Source organism: Sus scrofa, chromosome 1, assembly GCF_000003025.6.
Source record: "Sus scrofa isolate TJ Tabasco breed Duroc chromosome 1, Sscrofa11.1, whole genome shotgun sequence".
NCBI lineage: Eukaryota > Metazoa > Chordata > Mammalia > Artiodactyla > Suidae > Sus > Sus scrofa.
The window spans coordinates 50,765,876-50,780,946 of NC_010443.5; the positions used below are offsets into that span (position 1 = coordinate 50,765,876).

General features: G+C 41.8%; 1 protein-coding gene across 2 annotated transcripts in view; it reads left to right on the forward strand.

The window, feature by feature from the left end:
- SMAP1 (small ArfGAP 1) overlaps nt 1-15,071 on the forward strand; it is a 220,621-nt gene that overhangs the window by 44,303 nt on the left and 161,247 nt on the right. The window lies entirely within an intron of this gene.

The window sequence follows — 15,071 nt, forward strand, 5'->3', positions numbered from 1 at the left end:
GATCATATAGTTACATGTTATAGATTATTCATAAGAATCATTTTAATATTTATATGATTGCCCATTGTGTTGCTCTGGCATACATGTTTTTTATTCATTTACTTATCATTGGGCATTTAGGTTGTTTTCAACTTTTTGATAGATTTACATAACTACTTACCTAAAGATTTCTCATTGAATTTCATTCCAGTTAAAATATTTCTAAAATTAAACTAAATTTAATCATATTCCATTTTGCTACCTGTCCCTCCTTTCCTCCCCTTTTTAACAAACACACGAAAATATGAGTCACTGACCTATTTGAATCTTAGTTACTAAGACCATAGTGCATAGAAAAAAATTATTCTTGGAAGGAGAGAAAACACTAAGGCTAACCTCACAGGAAATTACCTTCATGAACTTATTTTCTGTTCACTTGTGAACAGCCTCACAATTGAATTGCCTGAGAATTTGTTAGCAGGGAGGAAAGCCAAAGATTCAGGCACTGCGTGAGAGATGAGTTCATCACTGCAGGAGAGAACTTGTGCTGGGAAGAGGCGAGGATCCCTGACAGACAGAACAAGCTGTTTTCTGTCACCTCTAAACTATTTTAATGTAAATAGGTCATTTGAAGCATATTTGGATTTTCCCAAATGACCAAACTCAACTAGGAATATTTCACTCTCCCTCTATTCAATTCCATCTAGTCATACTGGCTGTTCCAGGGTATTGATTTTGTGGTTAGGAGACTTGAAAGAGTTAAAGCGTTTTGCAAATGCCTTGCTTGTATTAGGAATTAATTTACTCCCACAACAGGATCTGGCTGATTAGAGAGCTTCAGATGTGTCTGAAGAAAATTCTATGTTACGTGCCTCACTAAGATGCCTGCTGTCTCCTGGGCCCACGGAAAATAGCTTGGTGGAGTAAACTTATTTTTTTCTTTTTCTTCCCACGAGTTCCACAAAATAGCTGGTTTTCTAAAATGAGATTGACCATCCATTTACGATATTTGAAAAGGGACTAATTAGCATTGTAGGCTGATTGGGATGGAATCTATTTTTATTTAAAAAATCACATACTGAGAAACTCTAGTTTGGTGGTCTTCTTGTCAAATTACTTCCCACCAGCCACGGTGTTACTGTGTGATTGTTGTGTGTGAACAAAGCTCATGATCTTTATCACTGCTGGAAATTGTGCCTTCGTAATCAGTATCACTCAACTACACGATTTTACACAGTTTTACAGGTTGAGGCAAGAGATAACAGGAACCTTGACCTCTTGTTTTCACAGATGTCTTCATTTATTTTTCAAGTTAGAGGCTAGGACCAAAATCCATCTACAGGCCTTTCCTTTGGAGGTTGAACACCATGAAGCAGGAGGAGTCTAAGGAGGAAACTGAATTTAGAATTAGAGGTGCTGCTGCTGACGGACCATAGGAGAGGGAGGGTTACAGCCTTAGAGAATAAAATGAGCAAACATGTGGCAGCTGAAATGGGCCTGAAAGATGGGGTACGGAGAAGGCTGGGATGTGGAGAGGTTGTAGCAAGAATGAAGCAGAAGGAGAGACCTAGCCTGACTGGAGAGAACAGTAAGTAGCATCCTGGTGTGGTAACCCACTTAGACTGGCCTTGGTGGGAAATAAGGACTCATCATAGGTTTTCAGCAGAGGACTAGATTGTTACCCTCCTTGACTCCCAAGGAACCACTGCCCCAGCATCTGTGCTTTCATATGGGTAAAGATTTCCTCCTCTTTCTTTTCCCACATTGAAGCTGAGCTCAGATATGTGATAGAATATGGGCCAGTATGACTTTTGTGCATCAGGGTTTGTCCTTTTGGAATGCTGCCTTTGCCATGTGAGCAATCCCTAGGCTAGGGTACTCCAGGGGAGAGACAGGGAAAACCCCTGAAGAGAGAGGCCTGGCCAGCCCAGCCAGCCCAGCCAGCCCAGCCAGCCCAGCCAAGCACCCGACAGGTAAGTGAGGCCATCTTGGACTAGCCATCCCAGTTGAGGTGCTCAATGATTAGAGCTGCATGAGTGACCTCAGGTGAGACAGCAGAACCACCCAGCTGAGACCAGCAGTCACTGAGCCATGGACTTGTGAGCAGTAAAACGATGGTTGTTTTGAGCTACTAGATTTTGCAGTAGTTTGTTACTCCAAAACAAATATGTGAATCAGATGAAAGCTTTTCTTCTATCTCTCTGGCTCTTCCTTCTTGGTCACCTGAGTTCATCATGCTTAGCTTATATTAATACTCAGGAAATATTTATCCCTCAAGGCTCAGTCTAGGCCCTCCTGTTTTCACTCAGTTCTCCCTTATGTGATTTCATCCACTTCCACAGCTTTTTAAATGTAGTGATGGATCTGCACTTAGATACTTTCAACCACAAGTTTATACCTCCAACTCAGACCTTGTCCCTAAACTCCAGACTCAGATGTCCTACTGGCTGCCTGACGGTTCCCTCTGAGTATTTCAAATGCACTCATACTCACGACCACCCTAAAACATTCTCCTGTTGTCGTGCTGCCTCGCTCAGTGAATAGTTCCATGAACCCAGCTGCACAAGACAGAAGTCTCAGAGTCATTCTTCCCCCTCCCCTAGCTTTGGGATATAATTGACAATTAAAAATTGTATATATTTACAGGTACAAGTAGATGATTTGTATATGAATACATTTTGAAATGTTCACCATCATCTAGCATAATTAACTTATCTATCACCTCACTTAGTTCCCAATTTCTTTCTTCCTTTCTTTTTTGTGGTGATAAAATTTAAAATCTACCATCTTAGTAAATTTCAAATATACAACACAATACTGTTAATTAGAATCATCTTGTTGCATATTACATCTCCAGAACATACTCACTTCAGGGTCATTGCTGAAACCTCCTTCTTCCATACTGCCACTATTGTCCATTGTTGACTTTACATTCTTAATACTTCTCAAATCCCCCCACTTCCTACCACCTCCATAACCACCACGCCAATCCAGATGTAACCATCCCATCCGGACTTCTGCCACAGATTCCTGGCTGCTCTCCCTGCATCCAATCTCTTCCCTACCCTGCTGCCAAGAATCCTTGTTTCTCAGACATAAGTGGGATCATGTCAGTCCTGAGTTTGAAACACTCCAACAACTTCCCATAACTCTTGGAATAAAGACTGAAATGACAGTTATGGCCAGAAGGCTGTTATATATTGGAGCTCTCCCAGAAGCAGATGCTAAAATAAGATTAGACATGAAAGATGTTTATCAGGGAGAATACCTGTAAAGAGTAAAGGGGAGGGGAATAGAGAATGTGGCATGTGAGTCTACCTCCATGACAGGGTGGGGTGAGGAAGGAGGATGCGGCAGGAAGAGGCTTAGATAGCAGCCAAGTTCTGGGAGAGTTGGGAGTGTTGCAAGTTAGGCATCTCTTGTCTCACAGTGGTGCCCTCCTCTCCCCACTGGTGTCCCTGCGCAGTCATGGGCAGCAGCCTGGAAGAAGCATGACCTCCGTGACCTCAGTGGTGGATCCGAAGCTCTGCTCCTCCGTGGCCAGAGCTCTGAGTCCTAAATGAAATGAGGAGGAGTTTTTATGGGGCTCAGGGAGGAGCCACAGCAGTGATCATGCTGGATCCTTAGCCCATTGAGCCACTCAGGAACTCCCAACGAATGTATTTTTTCATTTCTCTCAGAGTGAAATCGCTGGGTCAAAGGAGACGTGTATGTTTAACTTTATCTGACAAATTGTTTTTAAAAATGGATATAACATTCCATATTCCCACCAGCAACAGCATGCCATTTGCTTTGCAACCTACTTAGTATTTGGTATTGCCAGTCTTTTTTTTTTTTCTTTTTTTTTGTCTTTTGTCTTTTTTTTGTCTTGTTGTTGTTGTTGTTGCTATTTCTTGGGCTGCTCCTGCGGCATATGGAGGTTCCCAGGCTAGGGGTCGAATCGGAGCTGTAGCCACCGGCCTACGCCAGAGCTACAGCAACGCTGGATCCGAGCCGCGTCTGCAACCTACACCACAGCTCACGGCAACGCCGGATCGTTAACCCACTGAGCAAGGGCAGGGACCGAACCCGCAACCTCATGGTTCCTAGTCGGATTCGTTAACCACTGCGCCACGACGGGAACTCCAGGAAATGTTAATAAAAACTACAGTGAGATACATTTTACACACACCAGAATGAATAAAATTAAAAAGACTGGGAGTTCTCGTCGTGGCGCAGTGGTTAACGAATCCGACTAGGAACCATGAGGTTGCGGGTTCGGTCCCTGCCCTTGCTCAGTGGGTTAACGATCCGGCGTTGCCATGAGCTGTGGTGTAGGTTGCAGACGCGGCTCGGATCCCGCGTTGCTGTGGCTCTGGTGTAGGCCGGTGGCTACAGCTCCGATTCGTCCCCTGGCCTGGGAACCTCCATATGCCGCGGGAGCGGCCCAAGAAATAGCAACAACAAAGACAAAAAAACAAAAAAAAAAAACAAAAAAAAACCCCAAAAAAACCATTTCCTTAATGACTAAGGATATTGAACACATTCACATGCTTATTGGTCATTCATGTATCTTCTTTTTTGACCTGTCTCTTTAAGAATTTTGCCATTTAAATGAGTTGTCTTTTTACTTTTACTTCACAGTGGTTCCTTATATAGTTTTGAAATAAGTCCTTTGTATTTATCATGCATTATACATATTTTCTCCAAATCTATAGCTTGGCTTTTTATGTTCTTTTTTAAAATATATTTTTCAAAGTTTATATTTCCTTTTTTATCAGCTTTTTTGAAATATAACTGACATATTGTATAATGTTTACCTTAAACATTGTATAAGTTTATTGTGTACAGTGCCTTTTCTTTTTTAAAAAGTGTATTTTATTGAAGTCTAGTTGATTTACAATGTGTTAATTTCTGCTGTACCGCAAAGTGATTCAATCATACATGTATATACATTTTTCATATTCTTTTTTAAACTGATTTATTTTTAATTTAATTTTTATTTTATATCAAAATATAGTTGATTTAAAATGTTGTGTTAGATTTAGTTGTAAAGCACAGTAATTTGGTTATACATATATCCATTCTTTTTTTTTGGTCTTTTTTTATCTTTTTAGGGCTGTACCCACAGCAAAAGGGAGTTCCCAGGCTAGGGGTCGAATCAGAGCTGTAGCTGCTGGCCTACACCATAGCCAGACCTGAGCTGTGTCTGTGACCTAGACTCAGCTCATGTATATGGTGGATCCTTAACCCACGGAGCAAGGCCGGGGATCAAACCTTTGGACACTAGTCAAATTCATTAACCACTGAGCCATGATGGGAACTCTTATCCATTCTTTTTTAGATTCTTTTCCCATATAGGTTATTACAGCATATTGAGTAGAGTTCCCTGTACCATATAGTAGGTCCGTGTTTATTATCTGTTATATATGTATAGTGGTGTGTATGTTAATCCCAAACTCCTATTTTATCCCTCCTCCCCACCTTTCCCTTTTGGTGATGAGATGTTTGTTTCCTATGTCTGTGAGTCTGTTTCTTTTTTGTAAATAAGTCATTTTGCATCTTTTTTTATTAGATTCCACATGTAAGTGATATCATATGATATATGTCTTTTTCTGTCTGACTACACTTAGTATGATAATCTGTAGGTCCATCCACATTGCTGCAAATGGCATTATTTAATTATTTTTTATGGCTGAGTAATATTCCATTGTATATATGTACAACATCTTTTTTATCCATTCCTCTATGGATGGACATTTAGGTTGCTCTCCTGTCTTGGCTATTGTAAATAGTGATACAATGAACATTGGGATTTATATATATGGTCAAATTATAGTTTGTTCCCGATATATTCCCAGGAATGAGATTTCTGGATCATATGGTAGTTCTAATTTTAGTTTTTTAAGGACGCTCCAGACTGTTCTCCAAAGTGGTTTCACAAATTTATAGTCCTACCAACAGTGTAGGAGGGTTCCCTTTTCTCCACACCCTCTCCAGCATTTGTTATTTGGAGCATTTTAATGACGGCCATTTGGACTGGTGTGAGGTGGTACCTTGTTGTAGTTTTGATTTTTATTTCTCTAAGAACTACTGATGTTGACCATCTTTTCATATGCCTGTTGGTCATTTGTATATCTTCTTTGGAGAAATGTCTATTTGGATCCTCTGCCTATTTATCAATTGTTTTGTGTTTGTTTTTTTTCTTTTTTTTTTCAGGGCTGCACCTGTGGCATATGGAGGCTCCCAGGCTAGGGGTCAAATCAGAGCTACAGCTGCTTTTTTCTTTTTTTTGGTATTAAGTTTATGAGTTGTTTGTATATTTTGGAAATTAATCCCTCATTAGTTACAACATTTGAAAATATTTTCTCCTATTCCATAGGTTGTTTTTTATTTTCTCGATAGTTTCTTTTTTTGTTTGTTTTTGTTTTGTTTTGTTTTGTTTTTGTCTTTTCTAGGGCCACTCCCACAGCATATGGAGGTTTCCAGGCTAGAGGTTGAACTGGAGCTATAGCCACCGGCCTATGCCAGAGCCACAACAACGCCAGATTCAAGCCTTGTCTGCAACCTACACCACAGCTCACAGCAACGCTGGATCCTTAACCCACTGAGCAAAGCCAGGGATCGAACCCACAACCTCATGGTTCCTAGTCGGATTCATTAACCACTGAGCCACCAAGGGAACTCCAATTCTCTCGATAGTTTCTTTTGCTGTACAAAAGCTTGTGAGTTTGATCTGGTCCCATTGGTTTATCTTTGTTTTTCTTTCTATTGCCTTGGGAGATTGACCTAAGAAATCATTGGTATGATTTGTGTCAGAAAATGTTCTGCCTCTGTTCTTTTCTAGTCTTATGGTGTCATGTCTTATGTTTAAGTCTTTAAGCCATTTTGATTTTATTTTTGTGTATGGTTTGAGGGTGTGTTCTAACTTCATTGATTTATATGCAGCTATTCAGCTTTCCCAGAATCACTTGCTGAAGAGACTCTCTTTTCTCCATTGTATACCCTTGCCTCTTTTGTCAATGATTAAATGACCTCTTCTGTCAAAGTTCATTTCTGGGCTCTTTATTTAGTTCCATTGATCCATATGTCTGTTTTTGTGCCAATACCATGCTCTTTTGATGACCATAGCTTTGTAGCATTGTCTGAGGTCTAAGAGGGTTATGTCTCCTGCTTTGTTCTTTTTGCATCTTTTTCTTTCCTTTATTTTATTTTATTTTATTTAGGGCTGCAGCATATGGAATATCCCAGGCTAGGGGTCGAATCAGAGTTGTAGCTGCCCACCTACACCACAGCAATGCCAGATTTGAGCCACATATGTGATCTACACCAGAGCTTGAGGCAATGCCAGATCCTTAACCCACTGAGCAAGGCCAGGGATTGAACCTGAGTCCTCATGGATACTAGTTGGGTTTGTTTCTGCCAAGCTCCAATGGGAAGTCCCATCTTTTCATTTTCTTAATGGTATCTTTTGAAGAGCAGAACACGTAAATTTTAATGATCTCAGGTTTTCAATTTTTTTCTTTTACAGTCAGTACATCTTGTGTCCTAAGAAATCTCTGCCAATCCTAAGGTGGTAAAGGATAAATAATATTTTTAAACAATTAAAAATAAACCTATGCCTATTTCCTTTCCCTTTGTCCTAAGAAATAATGCTACTTTTGGTTTAAAATTACTGACATGATATGCACCATTTTGGTAAGAAGGTCAATAATGAGAACAACAGGAGTTCACAGGAGTGGCACAGTGGAAACGAATCCGACTAGGAACCATGAGGTTGTGGGTTTGATCCCTGGCCTTGCTCAGTGTGTTAAGGATCCAGCTTTGCAGTGAACTGTGGTGTAGGTTGCAGACTTGGCTCGGATCCTGCATTGCTGTGGCTGTGGTGTAGGGTGACAGCTGTAGCTCCGATTCGACCTCTAGCCTGGGAACCTCCATATGCTGCTAGTGTGGCCCTAAAAAGACCAAAAGAAAAAAAAAAAGAATGAGAACAACAGAAAATTTCATGTATAAAATATTTCACCCCACCAATGTTACCAAACATCAAATACCTGGAAGAAAGGGAATGGGTTCCTTTAAAGACCAGGAAAAGAAGCTGAGTTCTTGGAGTTCTCTTGTGGGAAAGCATGTTATGGATCTGGAGTTGTCACTGCAGCAGCTTGGGTTGCTACTGTGGCACTGGTTTGAAAAAAGCTGAGTTCTTCAGGGACACACACCCTCCACTTCCACCAAATGGTGCAGAGCTCATAATCAATAATTTTTGTGCTCTTCATAAATCAGTTTTAGCTTGAATTTTTATATATAACAAAAGAGGAATGTGTTGGAGGAATTATTGTGTTAGAGAATCCACAGTAAAGCTAAAGAACCAGTCTTCAGCAAGGACAGAAGTACAGCAGCTGTAAGGATTAATTGGTCAGGGTCAAGGACATGAATAGACCTCCACAAGGATGGATCATCTCCAGTTGTTTCTGTCTTTTAGTTACTCTCAGCTCAGCTTACAAGATGAAAATATCTGAATGGCCAAATTTGGTCACATGCCCACGGAAGGTGCAGGGACCTTGGCTGACAATCCCTTCTTCAAAACTGGATTCAATAGAGGAAGGGGATAGTTCCCCAAAGGAAAATTGGGGCACTGATACTGGAAGAGGTGGGACTGGATTCTGGGAGGACAAAACCAGTAAATGCCCAGTATGCCTTTACAAAGGTGGACCATACAGCTTTCAACCTGAAATTATGTCTCCTTCTTAACAGGATGACGTTTCCCTCATTTACTTATCTTTCAGTCTTCCCTCAGATAGCCAGGCTTGGTTGATTTATATCATAGCCAAAGCCAACTATGTGAAAGCAGAGTACCTGATTATAACTCATTCGGATCAGCTTCATTATTGTTGCTGTGATTGTTTAAAATCTTGAAGTTGGGAGTTCCCATCATGGCTCAGCAGAAAATGAATCTGACTCGCAGCCAAAAGGATGCAGTTTTGATCCCTGTACTTGCTCAGTGGGTTAAGGATCCAGTGTTGCTGTGAGCTGTAGTGCAGGTCGCAGATGAGGCTATGATCCGGCATTGCTGTGGCTGTGGTGTAGGCCAGCAACTACAGCTCCGATTCAACCCCTAGCCTGGAAACTTCCATATGCTGCGGATGCGGTCCTAAAAAAACAAACAAACAAAAAGATCTTGAAGTCGACTTGTGCATTTCTGATTACTTAAAATTCTTTTAGGTTGAGATGCCAAAACTCTGTAAAATCTAATTTTAACTGCGGAAAAAGAAAAACTATAACTTGACCAAGACCAGAAGTGAATTAAGAGTAATTCAAACATGTTTTTGTGTATTAGATTCCCTTTTTTAAAAGTTACTTGAAAAGTTATGTTTCTTTTCTTCTGTTTTTTGGTTGTGCCCACAGCATGTGGAAGTTCCTGGGCCAGGGATCGAATCCAAGCCACAACAGTGACAACGCTGGATACTTAACCCACTCAGCCACTGGGGAACCCCCAAAAACTTGTTTTTTAATTTTGCTTCTAGAAAATGTATGTTTTCACACACAAGCTCCTATGTTCAATTTTATATTCTCATGTGTTCATTCAGCAAACATTTATTACAGGCTTCCCATGTACATTAGTGGTGGTGGTGGGTCCTCTGGGGATCTCCAAGCTATGACTGTTTTGTTTACTAATTTTTATCCCTAGTACCCAGCACAGTGCCTGAAACAGAAGAAACACCAAAATACACTGTTGAATGGATGAAGAAATGAACACAAGGAGCAGCCAGTGCTCCTGGCAGAATGCTGGTGGGACTGGCCAGTGTAGAAGGTAAAGGGAAAGTGCAGGTTCTGGAAACTGTTCTTAAAGAGTTGTTAGTTCTGCTTCAAGAAAGTGCTTAGAAGAACACAGGCTTAGTTGCTGAAACCCCAACTCCAGGACTGGCTATGCCCCACAGGTGTACTGGGCCAGTGCTCCTGGCAGAATGCTGGTGGGACTGGCCAGTGGCTGGTGGGACTGGCCAGTGGCTGGTGGGACTGGCCTTCAGGTGTGCACATGGGTCGATGACACTTTCTCCAACCAGGGACTGCAGGACTTGGGTATCCTCATTTGGCACCATAACTGGCTTTTTGTGACTGGGGAAGCCAGATGTTCATATGGCACTAAAAAATTTCAGTGTCTCTGGAAAGGGGTGAAAAGATGAGGCATAAGAACTTGGAGGTTATGTTTTCCTACACTGAGCAGTGTGATGTTCTAGGCTCTTTCTCTCTCAATCCCTCGCATTTGGAAATAACTCACTTCTGGAGGAGGATAGAGAAGAAGCATCTGGAAGTCACACACCTGCAACACAGACCACTCCCCATGCTGAAGAGAGTCCACTCTTCCTTAAACCTGAATGGAGAGCATGCCACACATGGGGTAGGCCAACTATAGGAGCCACAAATATGCTAATGTAACTTGTTTAACACTGATACAAAACGGAAATAAAATCTAGGTTTTTCCTGAGTTGCCTCTCTTTGTGGTATATATGTCGTGTTTATTTATGTATCACTGTGTGTGTTTCCTCTTGTCTCAGTATGCTCAGCCTCTCTTTAACTCTGGTCATTGCTGGATCTAACTTACTCTACTCTGCTTTCCACTTCAGGGGGTAGGTAGCATGGCTATGACAAGAACAGGACCTTAATGCCAAAAAGACCAGATGGCAAAGGCCAGTTATGCTACTTATTTTTTCTTTTTCTTCTTTGGCTGTACTGGTGGCATGTGAAAATTCCTGGGCCAGGGATTGAACCCATGCCACAGCAGTGACCCAAGATTCTGCAATGATGATGCTGGATCTTTAACATGCTGTGCTACCAGGGAACACATGCTGTGCTACCTAGGCAACTTTCAACAAAGTCCTCATGATCACCTAGTTCCAGTTTCTGGACTAGTCAATGATATTTGCATTTTTCCTTGTAGGTTAGGCTTGTACTATTGGTCTCCCTGGTATCAGGAGGGCTCACGTACTTGGTTTGGCCAGTGGGTTGAGAGTGGAAGCAGACGCAGACATGTGTCATTCCTGGGGAGAAGCCTGTAAGACCATCACTTTCTTGCCTTCCCCCCGAAAGATGACAGAGACCCTCACAGTCTGGTCCCTGATAAGGGCAATGTGGAGCAGTGTCCTCACCAACCTAGGGCACATGTAGCATCACCATGTTGTTTGAGGTCATGAGGATTTTGGGGTTATTTTTTACTCAACATGAATTAGCCCATCCTGGTTGATGTTTTCAAATATGAATAGAGTATAAGATTTACCTCAAATTACCAATGTGCAGTGGCTCTTATTCCTATTATCACCATTCTCACAGCTCCGTATCTGCTGCTTCCAGCAGATATTCCACCTCCACCCTCACAGGGCTCCCTCTGGTGTTACTCCACACAGACTGTTCTTTCACTCCCCCACCCTCCCACTTTCCCTCTCTCACTACATCCTCCGTAGAATGCTGGCTTCATTATGTTCAAATGCTCTAAACCTGTTTCTCCTTTTTCCCCCTCTAACTGGAAACAGAATTTTAGGCCTGAAAAGGACCTTCTTCTCTAAGAGTCTGCAGAAACGAAACTTCAACCTCACTCCCACCACTAAGCATCCATCAATACAAGTTACTGTTCCGCCCTGAGAGCTGTCATTAGGCACAGTCTTCTTTAGCAGTTAGAATCCATTTCCTAAGGGCATCTAGTCACCTCTGGCCTCCAAGGATCCTTGGTTATTCTGCTGTTCCTGCTCCCCCAGACCCCCCACCCCCACGCACACTGCTTAGGCACTTCCCTTCCCTTACACTCCACATGCTATGGACCTACATTGCCTTCTTTCCTTGTAACCACCCTCACCCCCTTCTCAACATTTTATTGAAACACCAGACAACCACAGTCGCTGGGGAAACTTGGCATTTGATTTCTCTTCTCCTGTTCCTGGCTAGTGGCCAGTTATGCAGGAAAACAGTGGACGATACAGAGCTATGACTACATGCTGTATGTGTTGCCTAGAATGGAAAGAAGTGACTTTTCTGGAGCAGCTGGCTTTTGTGTTCACCTTTACTTCTCAGGAACCCCTCCGCCCATTGCTTCTGGTTCTCTTCCTGGCCCCTCTCTCTTCAACAGTTCACCTTTCTCTGTCCACTCCTCATTTAGCTGGCAATCTCCAGTGTCTTGCCCATGGGGCTCTTTTTTGTCTACACACTTTCTGCCCAGAAATCTCATCTACCCTATGGCTCTGGGGCCATTTAAATGCAGATGACTTCCAATGACCAGCACCAGCTTCTCTCTAAATGTGAGCCCCAGGAATAGCTACAAATGCCCCATTAGACATACGTTTGGAGCTGGATGTCCTATAGCCACTTTATTTATTTTTTTTCTTTTTAGGGCCCTACCTGCAGTATATGGAAGTTTCCAGGCTAGGGGTCAATCAGAGGTGTAGCTGCTGGCCTACGCCACAGGCATAGCAAAACCAGATCCAAGCCGCATCTGAGACTTACACTACAGCTCACGGCAATGCTAGATCCCTTTCCCATTGAGTGAGGCCAGGGATCAAGCGCGCATCCTCATAGTTACTAGTCAGATTCATTTCTGCTGTGCCACAATAGGACCTCCCCCTATGGTCACCTTAAACTTAACATGGCCTCAAGCAAACACCTTTCCTCCTCCAACCCCAAATCTGTGTTGTCCCTTCTATTTTGTTTATTTATTTATTGTCTTTTTGCTATTTATTGGGCCGCTCCTGCGTGTCCCTTCTATTTTAATTTGGCTTAATGGCATCACCGATTACCTGTCTCAGGATTTAGAAACTTCAGTGTTGTTCTCACCTCCTTTTTCTCAATCCTTACATACAGTCAGCTGCCAAATCTTGCTGCTTCTAATTTTAAAACATCATTTGATTCTGTCTCTTCCAAACTCTATGCTACTGGCTTAAAATAAGTTCTCAGCATATCTTCTTTGGATAGTTATTGCAGCCTTGTCTGTAATCTGTTCTCCGCTAACATTTCCCCCCACCCTTTTCTCCAGCTTGCCACAAAGGTTACAGAAAACAAAGCTAATCAGGTCTCTTTTCTGTGTAAAGGCTTGTTGGCTTTATATGCCCAGAGGGAAAAATTCCAGCTATGTTGTTTGGCTACGAAGCTCTTAACTTTCTGGCCCCAATTCTCCTTGATTTCTTTTCAGCCTTCACATTTTCTGCACGTATATCTCTCTCAGTCTCACTGCTTCTAGCACATGCCATACACTTTCAGAAGTCCAGACTATTTTATTTCAAACTGTTCCTTCCTCTCTACCCCTAGTCACTTGAAAAATGCCTACAACTGTTAAACCCAAGTTTAAGCATCACTGGCTTGGTGACCCCTTCCCCAGTTCTTCCAGGCTACCAGTGCATTTTATATTTGCTGCAGGCTTTACAATGTGGCTCTTAATTTTTCTATCCACATGTTTATATCTCACACTAGATAGACTGTAAGCTTCTAATGATCAGAGAACTGAAGTTGTTTAATAAATATTGATCAGTGAATGCAATTCTGTTCTTGCTATCAGTGTCTTCTGTTCCTCCTCCTACACATGAAATAGTGAACTTCAACTTAGATTTTTAATGTCTCCAGGCTGACTTTCTAAAGCAGCACTATTCAATAATGTGGTCTTAAAGTCACATGTGGCTGCTGAACCCCTTGAAGTGCAGCTAGTCTAAGTCTAAATGAGCCACAGTATAGAATACACTCTGGATTTATATTGAAGACAATACGAAAAAGAGAATGTAAAATGTCTTACTAATAAGTTTTTATATTACATGTTGAAATGATAACATTTTGGATACAATGGGTTAAATAAAATGTACTATTAAAATTAATTCTGGGAGCTCTTGCTGTGGTGCAGTGGATTAATGATCCAGCTTGTCTCTATGGAGGTGGCAGTTCCATCCCTGGCCTGATGCAGTAGGTTGAGGATCCATTGTTGCTGCAGCTGTGGCATAAATCGCAACTGCAGCTCAGATTCAATCCCTGGCCCAAGAACTTCCATATGCTGCAGGTATAACTGAAAAGAAAATTTTTTTCACCTGTTCCTTTTTCTATTTTTAAATATAGCTATTAGAAAATTTAAAAGTATATATGTGGCATGTGTTATATTTTTAGTAGATGTTGTCGTGCCCCTTCAATCCATCAAGGACATAATTTCTTGGTGGTAAGCTTCTCTTTTTTTGAATCCTTGCAGTGAGGGAATTTTCTGGGGGAAAAACCATTAGAAAATAATGTTTATTAACTGGTTACTGTTGAACTAACTTTCCCCAAACATCCCCCCTCCCTTTTTTTCTCCTATGCTCCTCTCCTAGCCGAAAAAGCTACTTCTTTTTTTTTTTAATTGACATTTGGATTAAGGTCAGATTGCTTTGGTTTCTCAAGCCTTCTTCAATCCTGTTACATTTGACTTATCTAGCCTTGTCTCTCACTTGTTCTAAGTAGTACCTTTGTCCTTTAGGTTGTTTTCCAAGTATGCGAAGTCTTTGTGTTTGTGTGTGTGTGCTGCTTTGCTCAACATCTCCCTCCCTAGCCTCCCCCCCCCCCCCAAATCAAGCCTGCTTTCAAGACAGGGCTCATAAGTTCTACCTCCCACATCCCACATGATGGGTTTTTGTTTGTTTATTGGCACCCACCCTGACATCCTCCTAGTTATTTGTTAGAGCTCTAATTAGCTAATGTGCTCAGCCTCCACACCGACATCACCATTCAATTTAATTCCACAGATTTTTGGAACTCTGTGCCAAGAACGGGCTAGGTCAGCATGGGGGTAAACTTTCTGCAGGATATAGGATAGAAATTGGCCTTGTAACATACAAATTCCTGCCCAGTGCCTTTCTTAGCATCTGCCCCACCACAGGCAAAGGCTGTTTACTCTGATTGCATAAACCCTACATTAGAAAATTGCTTATTAGCCACAACACTCCAAAACATTCAGATTTCCTTACCCAGAGTTCAAAGTCCATGGGTCTGGATTAAGAAGTTCTATCAAGAGTCTTCTTTCCCTAGTGTTGTTTTTCTTGCATTAAAGGTCACTCAGAGAGCTTCCTGTTAAAGTGATACCGCAGGGGCCCTTGGTTCCTTGGCCACTCCTTACCCTCCTA